The sequence below is a fragment of the Phalangium opilio genome, unplaced genomic scaffold, assembly GCF_054372755.1.
Source record: "Phalangium opilio isolate 3A_F unplaced genomic scaffold, DU_Popi_V2 ptg000079l_1, whole genome shotgun sequence".
Lineage (NCBI taxonomy): Eukaryota > Metazoa > Arthropoda > Arachnida > Opiliones > Phalangiidae > Phalangium > Phalangium opilio.
Window position 1 is genome coordinate 8,333,693 of NW_028324187.1, and position 13,437 is coordinate 8,347,129.

The window sequence follows — 13,437 nt, forward strand, 5'->3', positions numbered from 1 at the left end:
ATCTCAACGGGACATTCCCTTAAGAGAAGAAACTACAGTCAGCAGTCAACGCCTACAGAGGACGATCCTGAGTCAAGTTCTTCAACGAACGGTGGAAGCATGCACCACCAATCTGCGGAGACTTCCTCAACAATATCGTCTGATACGGCTGCTTCAGATCTGACTGGACGTATTCTAACATGCGAGGATGAGAAAGCTAGGACGAGCCAACCGATGCTACAGTTCCTGCTTTCGTCAATTTATTTATAACTTTAAATGATTAACCTAGTATGCTAGTTGACTGGAATCTTTTAACTATCTGTTACATTGTTTAAAGTTACTTATTATTTTGTTTTGTTAAAATTAGAAAATTTATGTAATTAAGTTTTCTGCCGATGAAGTCCAACTCTTGTCGTCTGGGGGGATGTAACCTCCCGAAATAATCAAGGGACCTCCTGGGTTTCTACTCCAGGGGTGTGCGGTTACATAGAGGATTAACACACCGAGTTACCTCTGACCTTTCCCCGTACTATATAAGCATCGTCTGCTTATGACACAAAGTCAGTTCTCCTTTACTACAAAGATGTAGTAGTCGCTCGAGTGAAGGGCTTTGCCCTAGGATTGGACTTCATCCGTCAACAGTAATTATTATAAGTTCTTTATTTGTATAATGCAAGTGGCAGTTAATTATCATTTAATTAATTTAGTTAGTTTAATAAAGTATGATTGAAGCTAAGGAACAGTGTAGTTTATTCTTAGTTATAGCCAAGGCTTTTATGGCCACGTGGGGCGACTTTATAAATATCGCAAGCGTGGTTACACTATGTCATTCACTTTAAAATAAAAAGTTCGTTAATTTAGTTTTTTTACATCCCATCATTTTATACTAAATGAAGTACCTATACAGCTATACCGATTGTGTATTAAGTGATTGGCCCCTCGGATTTAATGTAGTGTCTCAGTTTACCCTAGCGAAATTATACATATAAATATATATGTATATATGGATATTTTTGGTTAGATAAGATTTATTTCTTTACCAAAACTCTGGTGAAATAAGCTCAGCATTTTCTCCCAGGTTTTATTTTTTATGTTTTCCAAAAGATAAAGTAGATATGCAACTATTATTTGAACGCCCTCTATAAGTAATTTCCCACTCGTAGAAAGAGCAAAATGTTGTGGTCAAAACTGACCATTTAATTGACTATACACCCCCTATTTTATCCCAGATACTATGGCATCTTAACCCCCCATTCAAGAAGTGATATCTAGTTTATTAGGGAGAAGATATAAACTCGCACCACATTTATAATCTAGCTTTATCTCCAGTCCAAACAAACGTATGTAGGTCCGGACTCAGTTAATCCCCGCCGCCTCTAAATTACAACCAGCACGCATCTCATTGGTTCTTGAAAACTCACGTCAGCGCCTAGGCGAATGATAACGAAAATTACTTGTATTTTCCAAAAGACTGAGGAGAGGCAGCGAAATAGCCCGGCCTCTTTTACATCCCCCCTTGTATTTTGAAAGGGGGACTGTAGGGACCATGGCGTGGCGCGAATTCTTAGGCATCTCAGCTTTCTCCCTAGTAAACTAGATATCGCTTCTTGCCCCATTACATTTCTACTTCAATATTTTGCTTCAGATCTCTCAGCGGATTCTTCTATTTCTTTTTAGTTTTAGCAAACATAAGCTATAAGATATACTTTTGTATATATATAATTCAGCCCAAAGTTTATATATATATACATTTTTTTTTACGTTCAGTTTTTCGAAGAACATCAAAATTCACTCACCTTAAGGTTTTCCTGTTTTTTTGTTTTTTTTTTTATTCCGGTTGGTTCTCGAAAGGAGCTCCTTCAAACCACTACCTTCATAATATACTTAGATACCGTTGGGATATTAGTAAAGAAAAATGTTTCTTCCAAAAAGATAGCTAAGGCATATTCCTTTTTATACACAGAGAGTAGAAAGTCACACTCACTACTATACCGAACCTTATAAATAAAACATTAACACTAGAGAAAATTTTGGCTAGCAAATTTTAATAAAAATCACCGTAACTAATTTAGAAATTTAGCAACTAACGTACATATTCGCATTCGCGTGCCTTCGGTATTTACGTACGCGTACTTATAGTTGAAGTTACCGACGGTAATTTATGGTAATTAATACTAATATTTAATTAGAAACAACTTGATGTTGTAATTAAGGGTTTTTACGGTACAACTAACATACATATTCGCATTCGCGTGGCTTCTGTACGTACGTACGTACTTATAGTTGAAGTTACCGGCGGTAATTTATGGTAATTAACAAGAATATTTAGTTAGAAACAAGCTGATGTTTTGTTGTAATTAAGGGTTTTTTCGGTACACCATTTAACATCGTAATTAGCACATCGTATTGATTGATTGAGGCTGCTACCTTTTAGTATTTATTTAGGCTAGTATTTATTTATTATTATCACTAATTGCACGTAATCATATTATTAAATTAAATTAATGTATACTAATTAGCACACGTTAATTAAGTCGAGGAACTAATCACACCGCCGCGTTATAGTTTTTCACACATCACAAAACGAACTTAAAAAAAATAGAAATTAAGACATCGGGACCACCATGGATGTTTTAAGGAATTTTGTAGTCCGTAACGGAAACTTAGTCTAAGGAACTTATACCGGACGGTAAAACATTAGGAATGCAACTTAGCAACACCGGGGAGATGGTTCGGGTAGAACGCGCTCTCTCGGTCCTCAAGATCCAGAGAGTAACTCTCTTCTAGACCGACCTAACTTGAAGAACAACACGGAACGATATGAGATCTGTTATACGCCACGAAGAAATTCTCTCAACGGAATTTTAGCTGTTCCGCGGTTCGGTTAGGTTCTTTCTCAGTTTTCAGGGAAAGACAAGAAAGATTGGTTGGAGAAAAAACTTTAGAAAACCGTGTGGAAAATCCATTAGAGTCGCTGGCCCCCCTTCTTGAAATTTTTTTCTTTTCTTTTGGGAGGGGGTGGAGTTAATTTGAGCCCCCCCCCGTGATATATTCCTAGTATACCACCGTGTCAGTCATGCAAAGATAGCTAGCTAGCTATGGCTGGGATGGTACGTTCCTAGTTGGCCCTGTGTTTTTTTTAGTGGACAGCCCCTCTCTCTCTAATAATACTTCTTATGGGCGAGATTTTTTTGTCTTGAAAAAAATTTTCTCTTCAGTTTTTTTTCACACACACCCACGCCATATGAAGCGATTAGCCTTAGCTACGTAGATATATGGCTTTGAATCTAAGATAGGCTAGGATAGACCTTGGGGCCTCATTCGCATCTCTATAGTCTATCTCTATTATAGGTAGGCTACACCTTGGTGGTTTTTTTAATGGGATGAGTACTTGGTTCGTTACTCAGTAGTCCGATGTGTTTAAAGTTCAGCTAGCTAATTGGACCAAGTCATGTTGCGACTTATTCCAACTTATCTAACGCCTTTAGTTTTTTAATACAGTGTATACAGGGTCCCCTGAGGTCCTATAAAATCCTATATTTTTAAAACTGTCCTATAATATCCTATAATTTTGAAATTTGGGCCAATTTTTAGCAGCCCATCGGTCCGGTCCCACTGCATGTACTCGGTCCCATTTTTGCAAGGCTCTCCTCTATCACGAGTTAGTTCAGTAATTGCTTCAGTACAGTCAAAGGTATAACCTGATTACGCTAAGTAACTGGCCCCTCGATATCTTATATAACCTTGGGATAGTTGCCTATGTCTGTATTTGCAAAAAAACTGTATGAAAGCATCTCTGCAGTCACTCATTGTATGTATCCCCTATACCTCGAACCTTTATTTTAGCGAAGTTTCAGGTAATCAAATTCGTATAGAATTGTTTAAGCATCGAAGTAAGCCTAAGATGAACTTAAAACAAAAGGTTTTCGTTGTTCTTATTCCTGGATTTTTTTTTTAAAAAAAAGGAGAGCGACTTAATACATTGGGAATTTGGGAGTTCAATTTATTTACTCTGATAAAATGTTTTTTTCCTTTATTTTCTTTCTTTTATTCCAAAAAACCTCTTTATTCTTTCGTTTGGGTTTCAGTGAAGTAAGGTCTCTTTCTCTTTTCGACATCTTTGCATAATAATCATTTGTTTCTATTTACTGCTAACGTTTGAATAATTTGTTTAGTAGTTACGATTACGAAATGTCTCTCAAATGATTTAGGGATTATGTATTTAAAAACGAAACTACGTTCTTTAAGCTAAGTACTGATAATTGCACTGATTTGATAATTGTAGCCCTAATCTTATTTAATGATAAATTATATATTTAATGGAATAGAAATATAAGTATCTATCCATTTAGGAACGTTTTGCAATATGATGCAGTCATTCAGTTAATTAGTTATTTAGTGGATTTCACGGATATAATTAGTATACATGAGTATTCTAAGTATATAATTATAAAATGGACATTTAGATCTACAAAATAGGGTCAAATGGCTCAATTAGAGCGTTACAAATGGGCAATTAACAAGCTGGAGATTCTAGGCCTAAATATTTGCGTATTTTTTTTTAAAAAAAAAAACCTTTTTTAAAACAACGTTACTTGTTTAAACAAAAGCAAAAAAATAAAAGATACATAGCAACACTCCTCTATACAAACATAGTGTGTAAAAACAACCCCCATCACTTTGAATTCAAATTATATACCCTACCCCCTACTAAATTAGTCTCTCATAAAAAAGCACTACATTATTTCACCAATTTAGGGCCTAACGCCATTCTTCAAATGCGAATAAGTCCACGAAAGTCACGTATTCTGTTTTTATACTTAAAGGACAAGTCTCAAGAGTTTAATCAAATCAAAAATACTTTTATGGTGTGTCTTAATTTGAACCCAAGACCGTGTCCTTCCTCTACAATTCATGTTTCTCTTGAAACGCCTTTAGATTTCGTAGGTGAATTTCATAAGATAAGTCCTTTAAGTATAAGTACCAAGTTCCCCCTGCGTCTGACTTAGATCAGCGTTTCGGCCGGCCCTGAGTCAGTCGTGACTGTATAGAAGTCTAGGATCCGGGCTGCAGGTAAATCGCTTATTTCCACCCGCTACCTGGACGCCCCCTTCTCTTGATACACTCCGCTTAGCAATTTCATATATTTTTTTTCTTCTCGAAGCATCTTTACCTCGTGGGTCATGGGATTTAGGGAGCGGCTTCTTAGCAGCCGGCGTTGGTACCCCTTTATTAGACTTGTTTATAAAGAACTATAGCAGGTATGAAAGTTCCTAAGCCTTGGTTGGGTCAAAAAAAAAAAAAAAAGAAAGATGAAGAAAGTTTTTAACCTTCCATCGCTTCGTTTTAAGGAGATTTTTTACCTTCAATCAGGGTCTTTTGGGAAAGGCGGGGGTGGAAGCTATGATATTGCATCCTTCAGGAGTGGATTATTACCTGAAGCATAAGTTTATGAGATATGTTCATTCCATAAGTTTGTCACTGGTAACTTAGAAACTGGAGCTTGTAATTTTGAAGTGACAACGTAGGTGATAGATTCAGGGTAAAGCGAGGGAGGCCTGGTGATTGGGGCGTTCTCAAAGGCTTATTAATGCAGACTAAATAGGACCTAGGCCTAGATGGAATTAAGTCCTGGAAAATTAATTAACCACAGAGTGTAGGACTTCAATTCAAGTCGCTTGTCGTTCTGCTAGAACTAGTTATCTCGAGCTGTAAGTCTCTAGGTAGCATTACGAAGTATAGGTAGTGTCTTCATACTTATGGAAGATATCTTATAAACTTATGCTTGAAGTAACTGAGTTATTATTGAAAGGAGATAGCAAAATATTTATAAATTTCGCTTTGATACATATTCAATGTTGCAGTTTTGAAAAACATTGAATACACTTGGTTCTCACGCACTAACCAATAGTTGAAAGGTCGAACCATCATCTCTTGTCGTTGCTTTATTTTGTTGTGGGGGAAGTTTTGGAGAATTTTGTCTTTGGTTGACTTTTTCGTCTTTTGAAGCATTTTATGAATAGGTTGAATGAATGGTGATATTAATCCCACCCCTTTTGTGCAAAAATGTAACGCGAACTCGAGCAGCATCTACGTACTTACATTATGGGGGTCTTCATTATTGAAAACGCTTTGAGACTTGAGAGAACGGGCATCGTGGCCCTTTATGATTTTCAGGCCAGCTTTCCAGCCGTTATTTATGGTTTTTCTTACTCGTTCATCTTTAACGAAAATATTTCATTCCCTCGTGCGAGGGGCTCTTTACTGACTTGAAAATTATTATCGTATTAATTTTGGACGTGAGAGAAACCGTGTGAGAAAGGAAATAATGATAATTTCATATAAATATCGATACTTTGATAATAAGAAATAGCCAAAATTCTATAAAAAAAAACTGTGATTCTATAGAAAATATCGATAATTTTGTGAAAAATATCGATAATTTCATATAAATATCGATAATTCTATATAAATATCGATAATTTTATGTAAAGAAATGAAAATTGTAAAAAAACCGGTAATTTCGTATAAATATCGATAATTTTATACAAATATCGATAATTCTATAGAAAATATCGATAATTTTATGAAAAATAACGATAATTTCGTATAAATATCGATAATTTGATGTAAAGAAATAGCGAAACTCTATAAAAAACGGCAATGCTTTAGAAAATATCGATATTTCTATGAAAAACATCGATACTGACAATTGAAGAAATTAAAATAATTCAAGAATTAAATCCGAAAATTAATTACCAATTAAAGAACTGAAAAGCTTAGCTCTTGTCAGTAGTGAGTAACCCCTCGACGAAGCCTTTCCTAGTTTCTTAGCCCTTTCCCCAAAAAATGTTTGAAGCGGAATATTATTTATGATCCTTTAAAAGCTTTTTGGCCCTCTCTACTCTCTCACTCACTCTCTCTTTTGGGATCTTGGACCTCCCAACTTTTAGGAACATATTTTTATGACCCCGATCTTCAGAGTGCATGGACGAAACGAGGGCGGTCGGGACCGGGGGTGGGGCGGTGATTTCAGCTATCCGAAGTTCAAGTTCCCCCTTGATTGCTTATAGTGATTTTCACTTTCATTTTTCAAACCCAAAATATGTTTTCTTTTTGAACATTGAGAGGTTGTTATTAGAAGTTTTGTCGGAAGAGGAAAAACTACTCAACGGGGTTTCGGATTAAGAAATGAAATTTGAGACCATCCCAGTTGAAAATTTGACAATATTTTTGGGTGGGCCAATTATGGTTTTACGTGTATTAGGGTTCATACAAACCTGGAAAAAATCAGGAAAATAAATAGTTCGCAAAAACCTCAGGGTAATCAGGGAATTTTGTGTCAAACAGGGGCCGAGTAATTGAGCAAAAATGTTCATAAACATACCCTCCATAGGATTGTTTGTGACAAAATCAGTCATTTTTGGCTTAAAATTGATTACTCATAGAACAAGTCCCACTGTACTGAACACCCTCATCCAATTTTGTAAACATCACTATCATATTTCAAAAAAAAAAAAAGAAAAATTTATATCGTTAAGTTTTGATAAATTTCCCAAATTAATCCTACCCTAAACTTGATAGAAAGCTCATATTTCTTAACAACTACAAAGTTCCGTTTTAATCAACTGATTTTCGAACATAAACCTGAATCCATTTTCCAAAATTAAAGCTAGGCCTAGTAATAAATTAAAATATTGTAACTTATGAACCCCATTACCAACAAGGAAGTGAAGTGGTCCATATTTCTCTTGAATTAGAACCCAAAATCCTATAACTCTGGAAAAACGTCCTATAAAATCCTATATTTTCATTAAAAAAATACTATAATTCCTATAAATATTTTCGACCGAAAAATTTATGTTTTAGTGTCCTATATAATCCTATAACTCTGGAAAACCGTCCTATATAATCCTATAATTCTGGAATATTTTCATTACAAAAAATGACTATAATTCCTATAAATATTTTCGAAATTCGGCTGGGGGTCCTGCAAGTTTCGTTACAAATCCTGTAGCAGAGAATTTATCACTGGTTACTAAACATTTGTTTTTGTCAACAATATACGGACTTGATTTCATTGCGCAGGTTGAGGACCTCGTGGCACTCGTGGACCCCAAACTGTCCTGGTACAGTGACAAAGACGATTGCTATAGAGTAATGTCAGTTCTACATATGCAAACGTCATACCCTTCTATCTCTTAGCTCAGTGTCATCCCCCCTACCAGGCGCGTACAGTATCCCCTCTTAGAAAAGCGCGCCTAGAGGGAGGGATACACCATCTACTCCCCTCTCTACCGACACTACTCTATGACGGGACACTTGACCTAGATGATTTGCCGCTACATAAACTAACCGGTTTTTGGTAGGTAGCGCTAAACAATAAAGTTAGTTTAAGTAAACCAGATCAAAATTATCAACGATATACCCAACAAAGGCATTCCCTAAATTTTATATTCAAAGTGCGAGTACTCGACTCGATACTCGATAAGAGATTCTATCAGACTCGAAAAAGTTAGAGTATCAAACCAAGGCAGAATTGGGAACATTTAAGAGGTGCAATCATTTAAATTTTATGTCTCGATGAGCTCTTAAATTAATTTTTCACTGGGTTTGGTAATACACTTGATAAGAATGAGATCATGGCACACACTACAGAAAAATTAATTGAATGTTCTCGAGTCTTAAATGGGTTCTTGTTTTAATATAAATATGCTAAAGTAAAACTAAAAAAACAAGTTTTTGTTTCAAAATTGATAAAAACTTGGAAATAGACGTAACCCTAAGGTACAGACGTGATATATCCAATATTTCGAAAGCTCCTAGTCCTAAATAGAGTATAGTAGAGAAGCCCAACGCGTGGTTTGGTTTTTGTAGCTGATAGTGAATTGGTTTGGGGGGGGGGGCTTTTAGGGTTAACAACGATATCGTCTGGTAAAAAACAAGGCAACGAGCTTCAAAACGATAAAACCTAATTTGTTCTAACGTTTTCATCTTTATCTTCCCACCACGTCTACTTGTATCATGCCATCAAGGAAATATATTGCATTCCTGCATGGCATATATTTCAGTCTATCCGAAATAAGGGATGCACTTAAAGGGAACGTGAACAGTTCACAAAGTTTTCATTGATTTGGTAAACGAAGAAACCTGACCTGTGGTCTCATTGGTTAAAGTTTCGGCCAATCAAATAAGAGAACGAAACAGATGGTTAAAATGGTCAAATATTTTAGACGTAAATACATAGTTTCCACTAAAGGTGGTTTTTGCTTATCTCATCTCAAAGTGTTGCCAGACTCTTGAAGGCTAGCAGTTCAGTTTGAATAAGTACTTGACAACACTGCACTGTAGAATTAGTGCTGAGAAAGAGGGGAGGAATTTTTTCTAGCCCCTTTAGTGAAAACTATAAAATATAAAGTACATAAAATCAACTTCCTTGAACACTTTACGCTCCCTTTAACGACTTAAAAAAATATTTTCACCTTCCCTTTATGTAATAAATTTCATTTTGGAAAGTTCTATTTTTTGTTATGATGAAAATTTTCAATTAACCAACTGTATGTACACGTACGGTAACTTTAAGTATAAAAGGCCGTGACCTCCGTAACAAATTTGATATCGACAAAAATTCCTCCTCAAACGTTATTATTACTATGTTAATTTATCGGCTTTTGGGCTCGACCAATAATAATTATAAGACATCCATACCATACGTCGATGCATAGTGATTCCCTCTTTGCATCTTAGAAAAAGGGGGGGGGGTGGAGGGGGGTTACGCTGGGATCAGTATAAATATATCGCGTGCCTGATTTGATTAAATTGGACAAGCTCCTATAACATAAGTTAATAATAAGACCCTCTAAGTTACCAAGTTATGGTTAGTTAACTTCGGAAGAAAGCAGCGAAAAAGAAGTTTAGGCGAGTATATATATTGATTACCTTTATGAACTTTTATTAGAATTATTTTACTTATGGTGACCACTATAGATAGCGTGCTTTACAGCTTTTTTATTTTTAACCTTTTTTAATGTTGGTTTAAAAGGTAAGGTTTTTTTAATGAATAGCAGCTGCGCGACGGTGGCGCCTTTTTCGTGATAGTGGGCACCTGCCGATCTTTTTTAATGCCTTTTTTTCTCAGATCTCTTCTTCCTTATTATAAATAAACCTGGTTGATTTTTAAGAAGGTTAAATTAGAAGTGCATCCTTATTTTTTTGTGTGTGTTTTAAAATATCAAGAACAGACTAGAGTAGCTAGCTCTTGAACCAGCGCTGAAGATAAGTAACCAGTGTCGCTTGGTAGCCATTTTTCTCGATACGCGCGGTGTTTTACTGTTCTAAATACCATCCATGGACCAAATTCCGGAGATATTACTTACATATCAACCACCCACGCGAGTCGACATCGTGACCTTTGAAACATTAAATAAAAAATAAATAAACTTGTTTACATCTAATACCTAGGCCTACATTAATGAAATTTCAGACTTTTATTTTTCTTAGTTTCTGTCAGTTATTTTATAAAAATGTAATAAAAACCCGTGCATGCCTAAAGGCCCTTTCAGACGTTTTCTCTAGATCCCAAATAGTTTTGGAGTTTTATTCGTATCTTAAACAAAATTGAACTTATAAGACTCATTGTGGTTTTTTTTTTTTTTTTAATTATAGCTAACTGTTGATTACGCCCCCTAAGTAATGTTTAAATTAATTATATTTACAGGACTATGTCCCCGGGTACTGTCCAGGCTGTAGAAACAACGATGTCATCGGATCGTCCACTCGTGATTGGGGCAAAGGCGGAGCCCCTTTTGGACCCATACCGGGAATAAAGGTGGGAATGTGCTGGTCGTAGAAACAATACTTGAAGGAAGAGAACAGTAACTCTGCAACGTTGGAACCGACAACTAGCCATTACTTTAACGTTGCTGAGCTCCTGTCCAGGCTGTAGAAACAACGATGTCATCGGATCGTCCACTCGTGACTGGGGCAATGGTGGTGCCTGCGCGGGTAGGACAAGGGAGTACACCATTGCGCCTCTGCCCCTTATGGGCCCATACCAGGAGTCGGGGCAGTGAGGATCTAACAAATAGTGGAGACTCACTGATTTGTGAGGATCTAACAAATAGTGGAGACTCACTGATTTGTGAGGATCTAACAAATAGTGGAGACTCACTGATTTGTGAGGATCTAACAAATAGTGGAGACTCACTGATTTGTGAGGATCTAACAAATAGTGGAGACTCACTGATTTATTCGGTTGAATCGAGTACTGCCCAAGTTGTAGAAACAAGGACGATGTTTGATCAAGGGGCGTGGCTCAAAGCCAAAATTATCGGGATTTTTCGACAAGCCGAGGAACCCTCTCAACCTTCCTCGGCCAATGAAGATGCCGCAATACACAACATTCGTGATTCAACAAATAATGAAGACTGGCTCATTTATTCGGTTGAATCGAGTACTATCTCAACCTTCCTCGGGCAATGAAGATGCCGCGATATAAGAATTTCTTTTAAACATTTCGCGGCGGAATCGAAAATTGGATTTTGTTCCATATTGTGATTAGTACAGTCCGGGTTGTAGAAACAATGGTGATTTCGTTTTAAAGTGGAAGCAAACAGGGGCGAGCCAACATTTTCTACTTTAGAGTGGGGGGAGCTAATGTTATAGTCCCTGTCCCCGTGGTTGGCCCGCCCCTGAAACAAAATGAATGCGTTCATTGCATACAAGTTCTTAAGGACTACTTCCGGCTGACAATTACGGAGCCGTCGAGAGAGTTTGCGGGCCCCGGGTATAAGAAGAAATAGCGGGCCCAATATGACCCGGGGCCCCGGGAAAACTGGCTGAATTGCCATTTCCCCCTCTCTCGACGGCACGAGAGTGCTATCACCTCTGGTGCCTGAATCCAAAATTGGATTCAGGTACCAGAGGGAGACTGGTACTGCGACAATTGCAAAAATGGTGATTTCGTTTTAAAGTGGAAGCAAACAGGGGCGAGCCAACATTTTCTACTTTAGTGGGGGGGGGGCTAATGTTAAAGTCCCTTCACCCTCGCTGCCCCGTGGTTGGCACGCCCCTGAAACAAAATGAATGCGTTCATTGCATACAAGTTCTTAAGGACTACTTCCGATCGACAATTACCAAAACGGAGCCGTCGAGAGAGTTTGCGGGCCCCGGGTATAAAGAAGAAATAGGGGGCCCAATTTGACCCGGGGCCCCCGGGAAAACTGGCTGACTTGCCACCCCCCCCCCCCCCTCTCTCGACGGCACGACAGTGCTATCACCTCTGGTGCCTGGATCCAAAGTTGGATTCAGGTACCAGAGGGTGATTGGTGGTACTGTCCAGGCTGTAGAAACAACTATGATGTTGTCTGACCCCGGACAAAAAGGGGACAGTAAAAATTTTGCAAGGGGTCTATAGGGTGTCATTCATCCATCGGCCTCCTACACAGAGACGTCGAGAGAGTTTGCGCCCCCCCCCCCCCGGGTATAAAGAAGAAATCGTGGGCCCCCATCAAGACAGCCCTACAGGTGACCCGGGGCCTCGGGAAAACTGGCTGAATTGCCCCCCTTCTCTCTCGACGGCCCTATTAAGAGAAATTCTTAAAATTTTAATTCGTTATAATAACAATTTAAACAAAAAAATAAATAATATTTAACTTTTCACAAGTAGTGGAATCTTTTTCAAATAGTTTTTTTTAAGGTCCTATAATATCCTATATATTTTTGACCAAGTCCAAGAACTGTTCTTATAGTTTAGCATCGACTTCATCAAAATTAAGCTATTTTATTGAGATTACGTAACTTCCCAACTAGTTAACTCAAAGTTGACTCATTTAAATGAATAAAAGAACCACGTTGTTTCGTCTGAAAAGGTCTTGAGTTGAACCCAACATTCTACACCACATTGAAAATTCGAAATTGCTTGGACTTCGATTCTCCATGTTTTGTATTTTACGAGGTAAGAAGAATTTTCTGACTTGGTTTTATTTTCTTTACTCGATGTTTGTAATCCAAGATAAATAGGTAATGAGATATTCGTGGGGCAATGTACTATTTTTTAAGCGGAGGGATTTTGTTGTCAGGTCAAATGTGAAAATAATGTCGTCGCTAAAGCTGATGAGTTACGACACATGACAGAAAATAAAATGCAATTATTTACCAATAATAAAGGCAGTTAATTGCCAATTAATTATTAAGGGCAATTAATTACGAAATATACATACAAACTTCGTTTATTTTGAATTGAACTTTTGAATTCTGATTATAGGACATGCATTGATTTGAGTTTGGGTTCCATACGTAGTACGTTTATAAGTTTTCACGCCTACAGAATTCTCTGGACCTCTTTTTTTGTCCCCTCTTTCTTCGCAAAGCCAAGGGCTTAGCTAGTTTTCAGGGAGTTCTGTTTATTTACTTAACACCGTACGTTTCTAACTGTTTTTTACGATAGATTTTTTCCAT

At 37.2% G+C, this 13,437-nt stretch overlaps 2 protein-coding genes across 11 annotated transcripts in view; one reads left to right on the forward strand and one right to left on the reverse strand.

The window, feature by feature from the left end:
* The window catches only part of LOC149654694 (uncharacterized), a 43,466-nt gene extending 30,824 nt beyond the window's left edge, over positions 1 to 12,642 (forward strand). For 3 of the 4 annotated variants that reach the window (XM_089846284.1, XM_089846286.1, XM_089846287.1), the window contains 2 exons: positions 8,068 to 8,344; positions 10,697 to 12,642. The gene's annotated coding sequence lies outside the window, so the exon portion shown is untranslated. The remainder of the gene's footprint in view (positions 1 to 8,067; positions 8,345 to 10,696) is intronic. The other variant, XM_089846285.1, reaches the window with a different exon arrangement.
* Positions 1 to 13,437, reverse strand: part of LOC149654691 (uncharacterized) — a 226,509-nt gene that overhangs the window by 98,874 nt on the left and 114,198 nt on the right. The window contains exon 1 of one of the 7 annotated variants that reach the window (XM_089846272.1): positions 1,776 to 3,269. The exons of the other annotated variants lie outside the window; for them this stretch is intronic. The gene's annotated coding sequence lies outside the window, so the exon portion shown is untranslated. Of the gene's footprint in view, positions 1 to 1,775; positions 3,270 to 13,437 lie in introns of those variants that run through there. 7 annotated transcript variants of the gene reach the window in all.